At 41.9% G+C, this 19,345-nt stretch overlaps 1 protein-coding gene and 1 long non-coding RNA gene across 4 annotated transcripts in view; one reads left to right on the top strand and one right to left on the bottom strand.

The window, feature by feature from the left end:
• LOC105281587 overlaps nucleotides 1-19,345 on the top strand; it is a 103,771-nt gene that overhangs the window by 6,096 nt on the left and 78,330 nt on the right. The gene's annotated exons all lie outside the window — the stretch shown is intronic.
• The window catches only part of LOC105281586, a 31,584-nt gene continuing 26,446 nt past the window's right edge, over nucleotides 14,208-19,345 (bottom strand). The window contains exon 2 of the long non-coding RNA XR_002193446.2: nucleotides 14,208-18,968. This is a non-coding gene — a long non-coding RNA (uncharacterized LOC105281586). The remainder of the gene's footprint in view (nucleotides 18,969-19,345) is intronic.

Here is a 19,345-nt window from a genome sequence, read left to right on the forward strand (position 1 = left end):
CTTGCGCGGTCGGGTCGCGGAAATAGATTGGCCGGATAAGGTTTAAATCTACCATCGAGTTGAGATTTACGCAAACGGACGTTACCAGACCAGAGCGCACTCCGAGGAAACAGAGTGCGCTTCTCTTTTCTCGCGTTTTTTCTAGATCGGACGAGCGCACGATTCCCCGAATCGCTGCGTCCGGCGAGAAGAGCGAAACGCACGCGTTTTACCCGCAACGCCCGTTTAACGCGAACGACGCTGAACATCCGCCTGCATAATTATCCCGCGCCGGTTTCCGAGAGCAAGGTCAGCGCGTGCTAGACTCTTACTGGCGCAGCGTCGTGTGCCAATTACGCACGCGGAGTGCACGCACGTACGCACCGCCATGCGAAGTCCGCGTTACATTACCTCGAAAACTTCGAATAACCGTCAGACAAGAACAATTGCAGAGAGATACGTATTCGTATCCGTCTGGACGAATCGATCGACATTTTAGACGATATGTTATACGCGTTTTCAATAAAATCGAAGTAGAGTTAAATCGGAGGGTGCTAATTTTGAAAGTGCTAATAGAGTGAAAACGTCGTGATCTTTTCACGGTTTATTAACATGCTTATAACATCGAGAATTCACTAAGAATTCCGCGAGAAAGAGATGAGATCTGAATAGTCCTTTCTGGAGCGAAAGATAAAAATTTGATAAAAATGTGAACGGAAAAGTGGAAAAATCATTAACTAGATAAAAGACTAGATAAAACTAAAAACTGATAAAATCCAAATTGAAAAAATCATTTGACTTCCATTTTGAACCTGAAAGGAAGCTTTTTACAAAGGATCGAAGTCCGCGATCCGGAGGTGAGCCTTTTTCGGAACTCCACCCGAAAATACACCAAATTTACGATACAATCAATAAAAACATAATTTATAATACCCTGACGCGAGGAGCGGGCTAGGTGCGCGATTGCATTAATACAACGACGAGGATACCAGTACGGTACGCAAGTGCCATTTTTCAATTTAGGAAGATCCCGTAGTGCCACGATCGCCTCGGATACCCCGATATTCCTCTTTCTTATGTAAACTGTGTGCCGTCTCGTTGCTTCCGACTACGTGGTGTGCTCCAGAGTATATACCGTGTCGGAGATCGCGCGCGTGAGAGAGTGGCTGCTGATGACGACGACGACACAACGACAACGACGACGGCTGCTGCGGCAGCGTAGTGGTGGTAGTGTCGCTGGTGGGTAGTGATGATGGTGCGGCGGCGGCGGCGGCGGCGGCGGCGGCGGCGGTGGTGGTGGTGGTGGTGGTGGGGTGGTGGTAGTAGTAGTAGTGGTGGTGGAGATAGTAGTGGTGGTGCGGCGCTACGTACGCGTCGTGAGGACGCACACCTGACAGTGTTCGACTGGTAGCCGAGGGAGACGAACGTGTTCGTTCACCTCGGCCGCACGCTGTTGTTATTCGGTCGCGGTCGTGCCGGCGGGCCGAAAACGCTCTAGTGATTCGTCGTCCTCGTCGTCGGCCAGGATTGGTCGCAGATATCGGGCCGACCGTGTCTGTATGCGTGGTGTACGTCACGCCGTAGCCGCCGGGGGTATAAACGAATGAAATGGAGCCGCGGCGCGAAAAGTAGGTAGAGAACACCTCGAAGCCCCGATTGCAACCAGCAGTCTGCTCGGCTGAATTTTCCTCTCGGCCTTTTGCGCGAAGCGCCGTGTGTTACAACGCCGTTCCTTTCGTCCGCGGATATCTCCTCGTGTAACCCGCAGAGTCGACGATCTCTCTTATGCGAGAACATCAGGACAGTCTCCGAGTCGTGAACGATTGGAAATGATTAGAGTGGAAATTACGCGTGGCTGCAAAACTTTTCCAATTGCCTGCAAGCACAGTTTATCTTGACAGATATTGCATTCGGATGCTACGAGGAGTATCTAGTCGACAAGTACTGAAAAAGATGGCGTCTAGACGAATTCTGTGCACGGAAATCGATGCTAGATTGATAAAGATATTTGCGGACGAAGAGAACGGTGATAAACGGCGATAGACGGCGGTGGCATCTTGTGCAACGTGCGGGATCGCAAACTGGAATAGCGAATCGCTCAAGACCCACGTCGATGCAGACTGTTGGTGCAGTTCGATTTTGGTCGCGACGAATTCGACGAGTGACACGTGCGGCATTAAGTACGCTCGTGATCGACGTGGAGTCGTCGCAGTGTCACCTTCGATTCGATGCTCGTTGACGAAGTGACGAACGCCACTGTGTCGTCCGATAGAAATTGCCGTTAGTTTTCGTCTTGTGGTCGGTTGACCGATGTAGATTACTGCGGATCCTCCGCGCCGCATTGCACTCGTTCCGACAGAGAACTCGCGGGTGAAGTGAATGTTTTAGATACAAGGCAGAGCGAACACAGCACGTTACATATTAGTTTAATCTTTTTTGCTAGTTCCCTAATTGAATTTTTTCCTTAAAAATTTATTTCTCAATTTGGAAAAGCAATTGTTTGTTTTATTTTTATTGATCGATTGTTCGAAAATCATTAGAAATTCGATAATTTTGTGGATAAGAATCAATTCCGGATTTTACTAGTGATAACGTTACGTGTCTACTTTCCATCACTTCTACTTCTGTATGATACATAAATGTATCACGTATAATGTGATAATTAACACGAACTGCTTGTTACAACAGCCTCGATCATTTGCGGAACGATTAAACATTGCAACGCGTACCGTTGTCGGTGGTAATCGATTATACAGTATGCAGCGCATACCATAATATATGCAGAACATATTAGGATTCATAGTCTAACAGCGACAAAACATATCGCACAGGGCAGTTTTACATTTGTAAGAGATAACTGCGAACTCTGCGCGTAATATTGCGACTCATTTTCCTACCTGCTCCTTTGAACTTTATCTTTTTCCACGTGGAAAGCGTCGAAACTTATCGGTGAATAGAACTTGGCATGAAAAAGAGATGCCGTGCGATAGCTTTGTGACGAAACATTATCAGGCATAGTCAAATGAGGGACGCGATTGTTTCGGAGTGCCCGTAATGTAAAATGAAGACAGGGGAGCACTGTAAGACGGAAAGGCGCATTTTTATGAGCACGTATGTCACAAGTATGTCTCGCGCGCACTTTTCAACTATAAATCCATCCTGCGAATATCATCCGCATTATACGGTCACCGCGTGAGCACGTTCTCGAGTCATTATTTCATATATTCATCCCCTTATTGCTCGGAAACTACGTAACACTAAAACCAGCAATAAAACAAGGTCACGCACGCGTCGCGACCTCCTTCTGCCCGTGCAAACCTCCTCCGTTCCTCGGAATTATTTCGGATCATTCTCTTTACAGACCGGTTACTATCTCGGAGCGAATCAGACACGTTTCGCGACATGATGAAACGCCGGAAAGACAGACGCACGACTGTCTCGCGTCGCAGACGACTTAAAGGAAAAGATAGAAATATCGATAGTGGAGTTACGATATCCCACGATACGTGGCTCTGGCCTCGCTCTGCAGAAGAAATAAAAAGACTCGCTAATTGCAAAACATTAATCGCGTTTCTGAATCTTAATATTTATGAAATTACAGTTTTATTTACGACGTACGTCCGTTTAGCTTATGTAACGTGCATCGCAGTGACATAAGCACAAATCATATAAATCACCGCGTGTGGAAAACACTTTTTCAGAGAATTGGAAGAAGATAGAATCACTCGTTTTCCGCGGCTGCCCCGTATTTCTATTTTCTTCTTCGTGTTCATTTGTCGCCTAGCATTGTGTCACCGCCACCGGGGAATCGCAACGCTGGATTTCAAAGAAGCGGCTTCTGTCGCGCCGAGGATGTCGGATGTCGACGCGGAGCGTCGTGATGCGCGCCGGCGCCTGGAAAACGCCTCGGCGCCACTTAGGCACGCAGCTCAGGCTCGCGGTGGTTATCACGGAGGGCGGACGTGGGCATGCGATACTTTTAGCCGAATTTGAAAATAGACCCGCGACACGGACATGCGTGAATGGCGTCTGGCCGATCGCCAGCCTCCGCGGTGCGCGAAGCCGGGCGGAAACCGGTAATTTCCACGGCCGTGACTGATGCGCGACCGAATACGCGGAAGAGATAATAAGGTCCGTGCGGAGAGGATCCAAGCGTGTCTCGCGCGTGTGAGAAGCGCACGGGAGGTCCCCTCGTTCGCGGCAATTTTGCACGAGCTGCCGGAGCTCAGCTCCGGATGTACATCGCGGCCCGTCGTTGATGAAAATTCAATGGCGGCGAAGTTACGATAGCTTGCGTGTCGAAAACATAAATTTTCAGGGGTCTTAGAGTTGGAATTTCAGAGATACAAAATCATGCTGGACAGCGAATACTGTATTGAAGGAAAAATCGCATATGGCAGTTGTTCGATCTCGGTAAACTTGCTTGGAAAATTTGCACGCGGCATCTGCTTCCGATTAAACTGACTGTGATTGTTTTTTGTCATTTTTTGCAACATTAAGTATCGTGTATTTCAAATTTTATTACGAGGATTTTTCGCGCGCGTAACTTTCGTATTGTGACCTATACGTAGCGTGTCTTACGTAAAGAGACTCTTCCAGAACAACTGTGAAACCGAGACTACCGTTTTTCCTGACCAGAGTACCATCTCTTAAAATATGCAACCACGCAGATTTTAACGGATATTAATGCGCAATTCTATTATGCAGCAGTAGCGTAACAAGACTTCTTGCGAGATTTCAGAGAATATGTTTCTCTGAAAAGCTTATCCTTTCATCTTTACGATTAAAAATGTTACCTCATTTCTTATTTAGTCTTCTTTAAATCCTAAGTAAATTTACATTTTTTAAAAGAACGTGGCATTGAACTTCAACATAATATTGATTACGGAACATTTTCTTTATAGCGGACATAATAAAGCATAATGATGCAATCTTATTCTGTTTCCAATCGCGAATGTTTCACTTTCCTTGTTCGATATCAGAAAAACCATAACTTCAAAAAATACGACCAGTCCAAGTGCGACGTTACATGCAAGAGTCAGTAAAATCGTGGAATCGGCGGGGAAAGCCGATCGCGCGACGCCGCGTGGTATATCGCCCGTAATGCGATCAATTCGGATAACGTCGTTAACCGGTGGCTTCGTTCAATGCTCCAATACACGCGCGAGTCGCAAATCTCGATCCATTGTGGCGATTTCCGTTCTCGTGACGTAAGTACACGTGCGGTCCCGTTCGTTATAAATTCGGCGGGCGCACTCGCTTTAATCCGCGATCGCGCGAGTTCGGTGCGTGTATCGGTCGCAAGATCACACGGAACCTGTTATGTTCGTGGCCGGCGCGCGCTTTGAAGTGCGCTTCAGGGGAAACGCGTAGTTTCAAATTTACGTTTGACCCACGCTCGACAAAGATTAACTAAACATACAACTTCCTGATGGGGCGGGGGAAACGATCGGTATGAAATATCGATTAGGTCAGCCCGTGGTGCGCGATATCGGTTGTGGGTCAGCACTTTGAGCCCCGCTAATGACATCACATTACAGCGACGTAACACAGGGAGGATTTATGTGTCGGGTCATACACTGCTATTAGAAGAAACGGACGCTCGAGAGCATCGAGGATCTTGGATCTCGGAACGTGTATTACCGGACTAGGTTTTTACACTCGAAAAGATATTGTTAACAAATGCGAGAGAAAAGAAACCAGTTAATGAATCCAATTCATTAAAAAAAGAAATTGCATTACTCTCGAATACGTTGCTTCTTGAAAATGCAGATTTATGATGCTTGGAGAATAAGCTCCCTAGTAGTTGGAGAACAGAGGGGTTGGAAATGAATTCGCGATGTAGATAAATAGATGAAACGTCAGACAGGTGAACGTCCCTGATTAAGAGCAACTGTTCGTCGCTTGCACACGTTTTCGACGGCAATGGAGCCGCGAATTGCTCGTTCGCTTGCGATACATCCAAGTCGATGGAAGTCGAGCAACGACCAGCTTAATGCTGCGTTTACGATCGAAAGGACGCGGAATCGCGCTCCGGTTTCCACGTTGGCGGCCCCGCGTCGCTTCCGAAAGGTTTTTCAATCATAACTTTATTTACGTGAACGGGTTTATATCGCGCCGCGCTCTTTTATTACCATGCACGTCTCTGTCGATCTCTGTGCGAGGTGTATTTACCCTGTCCGTTAGATTATCCACGTAATATTTCGGAGCGTATTCGTGGGAAAGCGAGCAGTAAATTTCGCAAACGGATGTCGCCGCAAATAAAATAGCGGAATTTGTAAATCTACTTTTATATTTATATTTATGTTAGTAAAGATATGTGTCCCGAGGCAAATAGAGCGTAGTTGAATATGCCATCACCGAGAAATGTTAAACACGGTAACGTCATCGCTTTGAGATAACCCCCTCCTGCGATTTATAGATATCCGCTACTTACGCGTTATTGATTCCGTTAACACGTTTCTGTCTTTTAGTGGCGAATCGTGGCGCACACGTACACGCGTTGTTGGAGGAACAACCAGACATCGGGAATAATTCGCGCATCATGTGTATGTACGAGCATATATAGGACCAGACGATGTCGACTTTTTGCCGAGTAGTTTTTGGCAACACACATCAGCAGCAGATATTTGCGTGCTTTCCATCGAGATGGTCGTTATTGTCGCATTGTAATTGCGGCTTTCTCGCGCGTCCCGCGCTCATTCGCAGATCGAATGCGACCGATGAAAGTCATGAAATTTATTGCGGCCTCAAAATGTGTCCCTATTAAGCGTGGGCGTGCAAGGAAACGGAATCATGTCGTTCTTTTTATCAGCCGGTGTGGCACGTGGCATCACGCTGAACGCGTGACTCCGTTATCGCGAATATTTCACCGAGTCACAGCATAAGAGAAACGAATAAGGTCCGGATAAATATTTACACGGTCGAACGTAGTCGTAGCCTCACTCTCTTACGTGCTCGGCAAACAGATCCATTCGTCGTCGTCAACGATCTCGTGTTCAGGCCGAATCGAAACGCGCGGCGGAAATTTGCCATCGCGATTCACTCGCTTTCTCTCGTATCTTCCGCTCGAGGAAGTATCGATGCGATAAACACCCCGATATAGCACCAATCACGCGTGCAGCTGAAAATTAAACTGGCCCGACATTCGCGTTTTTTCCCTCCAGGATATGTGCGATTAATCTTTTCAGATGCTAAACGAGACTCGCAATTGTCCGCAATTATTAAAATCTGTGTAAATTTATTAAAGCGTTATTTATTAAACAGAATCACGTGTCGAATACCGTAATGGATGCATCAGATACGTTAATTACGTGTAAACGCGTAACCTGGAGAAGTAATATCTTTCACATCTATCCCAATGATGGAGAGTTGAATAATTTGTATAAATGTCAATATGATCGACGAGATACATGCTCCGATTCGTTACACCGTCATTCGCTTTTTCATTGGAATAAAGATTGAGCGGTTCAAATATTTATTGATCGAACGAGACGTATTCACTAATTTATTATACGGTCTGTAAAATCGGTTATTATTGAATGAATGACGGAAATATCTCTAAAAATTCAGACTAAAGTACGATAGAAATTATCGCCCGAGATATGCTTCGAGACTTTCATTAGTTTTATTATTAAAAATATTTAATTAAAAATATATGAAAATTTGTTCTTCCTCTTTATTAGGGAATTAATTGATTATCGAGAACACTTCAAAATGAATATAATTTTAAAGAATTTCGCGTGAATATTTTTCATATAAAATACAATATAATATACGTGATACCATTTAATATCAACAAGCCAAAAAGCATCTGACAATTGAATCCATAGTACAATAAGGTGCATTCATTCGCATGGTAGCGAATATATATATTTATTAATATTAATATATATATTAATATTATATATATATATATATATATATATATATATATACATACATATTATATGTATATAATATTATAATATATACATAAATATATATATTCGCTACCATGCGAATTAATGCACTTTATTGTACAACGCGATAATCAAAGGAAGACGGTGCACACTGCTTTTATTGATGGTAACATTGTTGCAATTTTACAATGACGATAATACCGTTGTATTTAGCTTTATTATTGATCAATGCGGACGTCGCAATCGATAAACAGGGAACAAATTTGAAATATTCGATGGGCATTGTCTCGTCTAAATATTGGACAGAACGTTGCTGTCGATAAATTCGATTGAACTGAATAGCGTCGCGCGTAGTATCCATTAACGGTTTTAAACGAATTGATTAATTAATGGCGAGATATATTACGACACGATTGAGTGACTCGACGAAATGAATAAATGCTCCCGGTTACAACGCTATGGCGTGGTTTTCATGTTGCGCGTAGCGGATACTGTTATAATTAAAAAACATATCGCACCGTATCATCTTTGCGAATGCCGCGATCCACTGCGCGAGAGGAAGGTTTCTGAAAATTGAATCTCACGGGCACGTTCCGCACGCAAGTAGAAATTAGTGTAACTAATATTTAAGTGACTTGTGCAGCCGATACCGTGTAGTGTAATTTCGAACTTTGTTAATGCCGCGCTCTCGCGCACAGTACGCCGCTTGTACGGGCGCGGTATTACGCACAGAATTAATTTATACCCAAGAAATTTAAGTTCGAGGGTGAGTTCCACACGAGGCCGAGGTTTGCGAGAACAACAAGCGTGCAAAACCGCGCGCTCCCGCCGTTTCAAATTGGAAAATGTTGAGCTTATAAACTGCCTGGCCACGCGCGAGGAGGAATCACGCATTAGGTGCTCGTAACACCAGCGAGGTTTGCGCAGGAAAAAATTCGCGGATTTGGTACAGAATTGCGATTGAGGAGCGCAGTGCAGAGATAATACGTTGAATTATAGAAAAATATCCCCAATATTTCCCTTTACAAAATTTTCCAAAATTTATCAATCTATTTTTCCTATAACAACCGATAGTGTATTATTAAATTGCGAAAGAATTTTGTAGATAATCAGGAAAACTGACGCGCATGCCGGGCATACATTACGAATGAATGGTCGAGGCTGGCTGTCGCGAGTAATCAAGAAAGAAATTTTTCTGTGCCGAGATTTTTCATACTTTTCCCGCGATTCATGCAGCACGAAGGAGGAAAAGAGGACATGTGTACATACGCATGTAGGCGGTCGAGAGAGACAGAGAAATTGAGCGGCGCACATAATTGTATCATTAATAATCCCTGGTGTCCATTACGAGGACACAACGATTTATCCGAATACGGTTGCGTTTTGAGAGAAATACGCGATATCGTCGTAATTGATACGTGCTTTTTGAATCGAACGCTTCACGATGGCTCGTGAAGGAAATCTCGCATTTCGCATCGACAAAGCGATGGAAATATAATGTGTTTAATTTTCACCTAAAAATAATAATGCGTCCACGAATAAAGAAAGAGAGGGAGAGAGAGGTCAAGTCCACTTTGTCTCGCGATAACCGTAATTTATAGACGTAATACATCTTACCGAGGCAACCGGTAGTTCTCCGTTATTCCAGTAATTTATGGGAAATTTGTCTCGTACTCGCGAGAGATCGAGCCCGTCACTCCCTACGGTTCCGCTGCCCGCAATTTCTGCTGATTTATTTTTTCCCATTACGTGCAATTAAGTAGCGCTCGCTCTCTCTCTGTCTCACCGCGCGGCCGTCTTTCTGTTTCTCTTCCTCACCACGTACGGCGTTCGTTCTTCGTCCGCGAGCTGATGATCTCGTGATCTCGCGAATGTTAACGCACGCGACGTGTTGGATAGGAATGCTCGATTGAAGATTGTCGACTGGACAACGCCGCATCATCGACAGGAGCATAGGAGAACAGCAGCAATCGTGATTAACGTTTCATGCCGACATTAGGAGCTTCTATATATACATGTTGAAGATATATATATATATATATCTATATATATACACACACACACACAATATATACATGTTCTATATATTTTTGGATTGCCTGTTAAACCAAGAACGTAAACGTTTATCGGGTGAGTATAGAGTATACGTAGGATAGTATAATAATTTGTTTTACGGTGGGGAGGCTTCCTACAAACTTTCTGAAGTATTAAATACACACTTTCCATCTTGTGCGTCTGTGATATAATGCGAAAACGATAGTTGTTTCTGAAAGCTGTTACTGATAATGTATTACTGAACGCGAAGTATTTTCAGCTCTGCTTACAATCGTATATCTTTCAGTAAAGTACGTAATGTAAAGTTATTTTAAAGTGCAGTTCTCTTATTATAATATTACAATAGTACGCGATAATTTGCAGTTCCGTTTCCATTCATCTCAGATTAATGATTATGTAAAATAGTAAATTTCATAATTATTTAGTTCATCCGACTTGCTCTCAATCACGAAATAATTAAAGTAATCTCTCCTCATGATCCGCAAATATTGTTCTGAAATGACAGCTATAGTGCAGCAATAGTGCTTAATTTTCATGAGGTGTTCTGCATATAAAATGACACGGTTTTCACAACGATCATTTTCGGAGGGTACATAAATGATTTCACTCTCATCTAAACGTTGTTCTATTTTGCCGATGTCTATCAATTTATGTGATACTGTCACGAACAGAATGCACATAAACCTCAATTTACGAAAAAAATCAATTAATTTTAACTAAAATTTAAATTAAATCTTCTCTTTCACTTTTCCTAAACATTTCGACATTGAATATATTGATAACAAAGTTTTGAATTATATTCGACGATGATCCAGTTTCCTGAACGCTTGGATTTATCGGCAATGGAAAGCGTGTTTCGCGACGAAAGAAAGAAGTTATCATCATTGTCGCTATCTAATCGCGCCTTGCGATATTTGAGGCGCCGGAGATTCCGACGAGTGTGGAATCAAGAAGTTCTCGAGGATATGTTAATATCAGAATTAGTCGGATTATTGTAATTTGATTCCAATAAACGTATCGGAGGCGCGCGGTCGCACGTGATAGTGCGTAATTACCAGCGCGCCCTTCGCGCGTGTGGTCGCGGTTACGGCAGCAGGAATTGCAGCTTGCACGCATGTTTTAGCCGATTGTAATTGTAAATAATTGCTACGTGTTGCCGTTGTCGGGGAAGACTTTTTAACGCTACCGTCTCTCATAGTCGTTTAAGTAATGCATTACTGTCGTTTATAAGCAACATATTGCCGTGCGCGCGCGGGATGCGCCGCCTGTAATTAACGCAGCCGTAAACGGGGTGCGCTTAACTTCGGGACGCGATATCGCGTTATACGGGTTCACGAAGAGCACTACGATGAAAACGCAAAAGTGATGAAAACAGTTTTAACTTGTTTGCACGACCGCGGTAATAGAATCCTTGTGAATCCAGACAATCTTGTTTTTTGTTCTGAAATGAAAGTTCTTTACTGCAGTATCCTCCTTGCGTCAAAGTACGATACCGTCTGAGAGAGAGAAAAGTTACATTACCTCAAATACGAACCTCACTCAGATAGGAAAATCACTTCTTGTTCTTTGCTTCGAAGATGTTCCAATTTAAATGTAGTATTTTTACGTACGTTTTTAAAGCTATACTAAAAGGCAACAAATTTAAAGTTCGAAAAACTTTTCAACTTGTCAAACAAATTCAGTAATCGAATTGTTAGAGAAGTCTCTTCTCTGATTAAGAAGATGTAATCGAGATCTTTGTATTCAATTATAAAGCATGCTCGCGTGTGAATCGAGTTCAGATAAAAATAAAAATGTAAAAGGTTACACACATTGGATGTATTTGTTGTATAAATATTATTATATTTTGTATAAGAAAGTAACTCATTATATAACATTTTCTTCGGGAACGGTTTGCTGCAAATTAATTTGTTTAATTTGCGGCTGTATACTTGAACGTATATATCGATAACAGAAATAATGTCATGTGTTCTTGGCAACGGAGAGAATATGAAAGTACGCGGAATTTTATTATCTTCCTATATGCTCGAATAAATTAGCAGTAATGAGATGGTGTGTTTTATACATGGTTTTGTGCATGCTTGATTTAATAATGTATTTCCGCTTGAATAATTACGCATAAATCTTCTATCCAAACTTAAAACAGGCGCCGAGACGACGCTTGATCCTGATTTCGCGAATCTGGAATGGACTGTTCCGGTTAATTAAATAATAATAGACGTCGCGAAACGAAGTTTCAGCTACACATCCGCAAAACATGAAAACAAGTCACGATATTTAATCCGTATTCATTCGTGGTATTAACTAGGCAGAATATTTCAGGAAACCTGAGCAAAATTGAAGGAAATTGACCTTTAGCACAATCCACGGAAAAACGAAACGCAGAGAAACGCGCGAAAATTTGTTCAGTAATGAATTAAACGCTAGTTTAAAAAAGGAAAAGGTCCAGAGAGACCAGCAATGCGATGCAAAATAAAATAATCAGAATATAGGATGTCGAAGATGAATTTCTTCGTGAAAGAGAAACCTACTATATCGATTTTTTCATCAAGGAAGATATTATTCTCATCTCGAATCTTAAGTAGTTTCCTCGGGGCGCGGAATGACCGATTTATCAGACGATTTTCGTATTCGGGATGATCACGCGCGCCCAGTCGAGGTCCTTCACGTAAGCTATCCGCACGTGGATCCATAATGCGGCCTAGATTCCCATGTACGACAACTCGGGCCGACCAAGCAATGGCGGCCGGACGGTTTGAACTCTATCGAGTTTATTCGACGGTATACACGAATGACTCCGAACAGTGCCGGCGCAATAAACACCGAGGTGCACCGATATCGGGTTTTTTTTCTCCCTCGTTCCATCCACTGCGACTGCATTCAGCCGACTGTAACGCGCGAGCCGATCGGGTTTTTTCGTTCCTGAAGAAACGATGAAGCGGAGAAAGATCCTCTCGTTAATTCGCGGCGCGTCCGAGACGTTAAAGGAGGTAGCAGGCCGCTGGGGAACGTCAGACTACAGGATCGAGGTATAAGGAAGAATCCGTCGATATATTACTCTTGAACGAGGTATTATGTAATCAAATGCTTAATTGGGGAATTAAGTTTACTAAATACGCCATTCACGTGATACGTCACTTATCTTTAGGCCAAACAATACCGTCTAAATCTCTCAAGTTTCCTGGTGTTTATGAAAATGAGAATTTTTAACGATAATTTAAACATTATTCAAATTAGCCGTATATATCATTGACAATTTAATAACATACGCATTAATCATTACGTTATTTTCTGTCCGAGTTGTGATAGTATCGTGATTTCATGAACCTTCCGTTCTTTTCTCGTGAGGGGCAGGGAGACGAAATAAGATGACCCACATTTGGCTTTAGTGGATAGCAATCGATCGCATTTAAATATGATTTTCACTTAAATTTCATGTAATACCGACACAACTAGGGCACCGGGCGAAAATAGAACGCGTTCTACTAGTACTAGCGGCCCGCTTTATATTCGGTCGTATTCGAAAGAGACGCTAATTTCGTTCACGAGGAACGACATTAGCTAACGCGACGCGACACGGAAGACTTCCCGCAGGGATCCGAATGCGTGCGTTGTGTGCCGTCGCGCTTCCGTCCCGTGTTGTATCGCGTCGCGACGCCTCGTCCGTCCGGCTCGTCGCACTGGCGACGAATCTTATTAACCGGATATATGCACCCTAGTCCTTAAGCGCGTGCAGGCTCCTTTCAAGTTATCAGCACGATCTATTCTTTTTTTTTCAAACCCAAAGTACGTCTTGCAGCATGAGAAAAGTTGCAAAATAGACGTTTGCAAACATAAAAATATTCATCGTACATAATATATGCGCGTATCATATTGTATAAATATTATATATTTATACAACAAATATATCCACACAATGTGTGTAATCTTTTACATTTTTATTTCTATCTGAACTCGATTCACACGCGAGCATGCTTCATAATTGAATACAAAGATCATATCTTCTCAATTAGAGGAAAGACTTAAGAATTCGATTACTGAGTTTGTTTGACAAATTGAAAGGTTTTTTTTCGAACTTTAAATTTGTTGTCTATTAGTACAGATTTACAAACGTACGTAAAAATTTAAATTGAAACATCTTCGAAGCAAGGAATAAGTAATTTATAAATAATATTACTTTTTAAAGAAAATGATTCAGTAAAATGGCGAAGAAAATATACTACTTGAAAAATATCATAATTATTTTAATCAGTGAAAAACATACGATAATAATTATTAATTTTGTTATTATTTTATTTCGGGAAAATATGAATTTTCTGATTACAAGTATACGTTCCAAATGCATTCTCAATACGTGATAAAAGCGCGACGGGAACAAGATATATCTTTACAATCTGTCAGGGCGTCGCTATCGTTTTCACGTTCTCCGTGTTATGTCTGGGTCACTATCGGTTACGACAGCGCGCAAAGTTTTCCATGTGTGGCAAACGAAGGGAAGTTTGCGCCGACGGCACCACGATCCTTCACGCGGCTGCGAATAATCTGCATAATTGCGCGGAGCCGCTGCAATTGCGTTTTCTGCCGCGGCGCGACCTCTTTGGCGAGCGTTAGCGAACGGCGAAAAATTCGCCGCTCAATCGTTCGTGCAAATCGTGCAGATTACGTCGCATTAACGATACCACTGACACCTTTATGCGATACTGCCGATGATTGATAGTTACGATTTGCGCGTAATTACGAAACGAGTCTAAATTGAATCTTTTATTCCAAGCTAAGTTCTTAGTATTTTTCGCATATCGCGTATTAGAAAGATGTATCAATAATGAGAAATGGTGTTTTATAATACAACCATTATTAAGAAGAAATAAATTTCTTATAGATTATAGATCTTATAGAATTGTTTCACGCTACACTTCAACGTGGAATACGCAACGCTCGCAAGCCTCATGATCTAATAATCAAATGTCAAATTATACGACTTGTTCTCTGTTTCTTATTAATCGAACGCGGCGACAATGTCAGACACCGTGCACGCAAAATAGTGACGGGTGAGGTCAACGTTCGATGGCAATGGGACGGCAAGGCAGTTTGCGAGGAGAGAAAGAGAGAGATTAAAGGAGATCGAGAGCGGGGTACATGAATTTCGCGAGTGTGTTGCGCGCGCGACGTCGCCATGTTTTATTCGGCGAGGACACCGGAAAACGCCGGCACTGCCGCCGTTCGACCGGCTCCCCGTGTTTGGCACGTGCTCTCTCTCTCGAGGCGGTCGGTCATTATCGATCCACGAAGCGCGGCCACTTTTCCCGTTCGTGTAATGCGTAGTAAGCTCGGCGAGACGTCACGAGAAGCGATGAACCACGCGCGCGCACGCCATTGCGAGGTGACTTTGACGCGACACGACGCGTGGCGCCGAGCAGATCATATCGAAAGAGATCGGATAAGAAGCGATCAAAGACTACGTTCGGAAACCACCTTACGTCACCGTTGTTGTGCATCTGTTCGTGATGACTTAACTAAATTTTCGTTCCGCGCGTCGCGCTGCACGGAGGCGCGTTTCGTGCGAAGGCAAACACGCGGAGATAAAAAGAGAACGGTGATATAGATCGGGAAAGAAATCAGTATTGCGTAAGTTATCTCTGGAAGTGTCCGTGATGTATGTACACGTGCGTGTAGGTGCGTATGTGCGTGTGTGCACTTTTGGTGTTAAAAAGAGAGAAACATACGAGAGACGATTCATTGCATTATTCAATTTATTAATTCATTCGATAATCCGCTTAGTAGTGCCACGGCTAATCTTATTCTTTTAAATGCACGCTTTTAAATCCACGTCCATGATAATGCGATGGAAAAATTGATTATCTTCAAAGTTAATCCGGGACAATTAATTGCGGGTGCGAATAACGCAATTACGCGTAGCCGATACGGCAATGGTTATCCTTCCTAATTCGCGGCGGCTCGAATAATGCGAAGTAGCCGCTTTCTCCCGCTCTTCACGAGACCTTTTGATTCCCGCTAATTAATCATGCCCATTACGTCTATTAAACGAGCCTGTCTTACGAGTACGCTCCGAAAATCATGCCCGCGACGTCAATCGGCGACGTGCGCGAGTCTTAATTGAATATAACATCTACACGCTAAATTGATTGCGATTCGATATGATTACCGTAACGTATCGATGTATCTATGATGTAGCGTGCAGCTTCGAAACATCACGCCGTACCTACATAGAATCCTATCATTAATCATCGGCGTAAATAAGACAATAAGATGCAAACGATACTCTGCTAGCAATGATAATTCGCGATTAATCGGTGTGGGATAATAGCATCGTAAAGCACATCTCTTTCAAGCACATAGAGTTGCTTTTTATAAACATATCTTTTTTTCATGATTTAGGCAACTATTAAATCGGAAGTGCCTACTACTTCATCGCGTAGAACAGGATTATCACGCTCTTTCTATCATGGTTTTTTTTTTAATAAAATGGAGTTTAATGGAAAATTATTAATAGCATTTTTCGAATTTTCATGTTACATTAAGTTTGAATTATACATAAAACACGTTTGAACGAAAATTTTCTCAAATTAAATCTCTGTTCACGATAGATTGAAATACGAAGCTTCGCTCGCTTCCTTCGATCGTTTGCGTATCAAGATTATTTAATTTTCACTCTCTAGGCATTCTATAACAAATCAGAGAATCGAAAAATGCATTATTTGTCGCACAATAAGACGTGTGAGAGTACAAAAGTACTGCAGTACGCGTATGCGGCGGCTACGCGTGTGCTGCGCCAGTATGCGACGCAACAGCGGATCGTGGTTGTGGCCAGTGGTTATCAACCTGCTAGGCTGCGTGAAAGTGCGCGACTCCGATTCGGGTCTCGCACGTGACAGTTTTTAATCTTATGCTTGAACACGTAATTGAAACGAGATTTTGTATCGGCGTCACTTTTTTTATAGTTGATATTTATTGCATTTCGAATTTATTTAACTTTATGTATTTGGAGATTACATCACAGAACGAAGACTTGATTGTAGTAATAATAATTCATGTAGATGATTAGCCAATTGTTGCAAAGTAGCCACAAATAGTTAAAAATAGTTATTTGCAAATATATCTATAAATATATCTATTTTTTATCAAAGTATATATATTTTCATGAATATTCGAAATCAATAGTCAGAATAATATCTTAATAATATCAAGTCAAGAAACATGAGACACACATTTATACAAGCATTAACATTGCGATTTGTACAAAATGGCATGTGTCTTAGTATTTAAGTATAAGCAATATTTTAAACATGTTCTAATAGTGATCAGTACATGCATCGCTGATTTATCTGTTTAAGTTGTATCTTAGTATTGCAATTTTGTCTTCTTGATTTTATCCGATGAAATTTAATTTAATTTAAAACAGATATGTAATGCAAATTATCGGTGAAATGTCTTGTGTGATTTAATGATGGTGTTCGAAGAGTCAATGAAGTAGAGCACCGAGTAGAGAGACTATTGCTAATTCATCAGATAAAGATTGTACTTTCGGATATTCTTGTACATTAAACGTAATGGAGCATAAAATGAATAGTAACGATTGCATTGTACCGCACGAATATTGAAACGGTGCCAATAGTTTCCCACGAATATTTATAAATTGTTAAAATCGTATAAATCAATAGAATCCTACTCGTGGAACGTGAGCTTGCAATTACCTGACGTTTGAAAGATGCACAAAAGCGAATTTAGATACAAATCAAATCCAATCAACTGCGACTGAGAGAAAAATCCATCCAAACACGTTCGATCAAAACGTCACAATCTTTCACTGTCAGATACAGAAAAATTGCACTCTCCAATTAAAAATCTCGTGAAGCTTTTTTCCCTATTCTAATTTTATGTCGTACAATTCTCCTGCATTGTTGGATGTATCCGCTTACAAATCTGTTTTTCTATATGTGTTCATTAAAAAGCAATTACGTGTTGTCTTATTACCGATTCTTGTATTCGAGATTGTGGCATTTATGGAGGATTCAAGTGACGTTCGTAACAAAAAGCCACAGAGGGTAATGGAGATATGTGGGCGTTTAGGTTACTCTATGCAAAAGAGGTAGTGGGCGGATGAGCAATTCGATGTATTTTCTCTCGCGGAAGCTCACAATGCGCTCGCGAGAAACTCAAAATATTCACAATTTTTCGCACGTAGAAAAAGAAGTTTCATAATTATCTTCAACCTATTCAAACTGATTTAGTTGCAGCCCATGATTTATTTATCCGATAAATATTCTATCTTTGACAGATTTCATCTCTTTAAAAAATGCAACGTTATTTAATTTTAAATCGCGTAAATTCTACTGATTGTCATAAACAGCGAGTTATGGCGACTCGCGTCGTCGTCTCGTGACACAATAATTACCCCTTGTCGCAAGTTGGTCCTGGCCAGCATTATTCTCTCTCTCTCTCTCTCTCGAATGCCCAACTAAATATAATGTCCAAACCGAATTTTTGGCAGCGTTCCCGCGAGAATAGTTGAATTTCACACTGACCAGAGAGATCGGGCGCGTAAATTTTCGCGGGCTCATTGGCGAAACCGCATTCATCCTCGGCGTGTAACGGGATGCCGATCTAAAGAAATTACGACGTTTATATCGGCAGAAATGACGCAGTTTCGCACGAGAGGCGTTCAGAATCTTCGTCGCCTGGCATGTGTACGATTACAGATGTGTATCTCCTCTCTCTTTCTCTCCCTCTGATCCGTAGCATCGTATGGGTTGTGCGTAAAACCCCTCCTCGTTTACGCGCACGTACGTCATCAACGAAATAACGTAACTTTCGCCTGAGCGTGTGTGCACGTCCACGTGATGTCCATCATGAGAACGCACATGCGCACATCGCGGATCACCGTTTGCATCCGAATGAAATTGTCGCTTGGCATTCAGACGCAATTGGATTTCGCAACGAGAAACTCGTTATTTAGGTTCCCCCTCCACTCCTCTAGTCTTCATTTCCCGATCGTTTTTAATTGTCGCTGATATTCTGAAAAATGGTAAACAATAAATAAGTCTCTCAACAATAATCGAGAAGAATTGTCAATTTTGTGACTTTAATATTTACGTGAAGAGAAATCTCAAGTTTCCTTCTTTTTATGTAGAAATTAAACGAAATATACGATTGTGTTAATTTACGTTTAACTAAACTTCTTTCTGAAATTGAGATAGTGCACGATTCATCTACGAGAAAGCAACATTTTTCCACATGCAAATTTGTGTTTAAATCGACGTTTGTTTATTCTTTGGACGCACACGGTTCCGCAAATAGACCGATAATTCGATTCCTGTACTTTCCTTTTTAATGCCTGAAGTTCGCAAGTATAATACTTTCGAAGTAGTTACGCATGTGTTTGCAGATATGTG

Source organism: Ooceraea biroi, chromosome 9 (genome assembly GCF_003672135.1).
Source record: "Ooceraea biroi isolate clonal line C1 chromosome 9, Obir_v5.4, whole genome shotgun sequence".
Classification (NCBI taxonomy): Eukaryota; Metazoa; Arthropoda; class Insecta; order Hymenoptera; family Formicidae; genus Ooceraea; species Ooceraea biroi.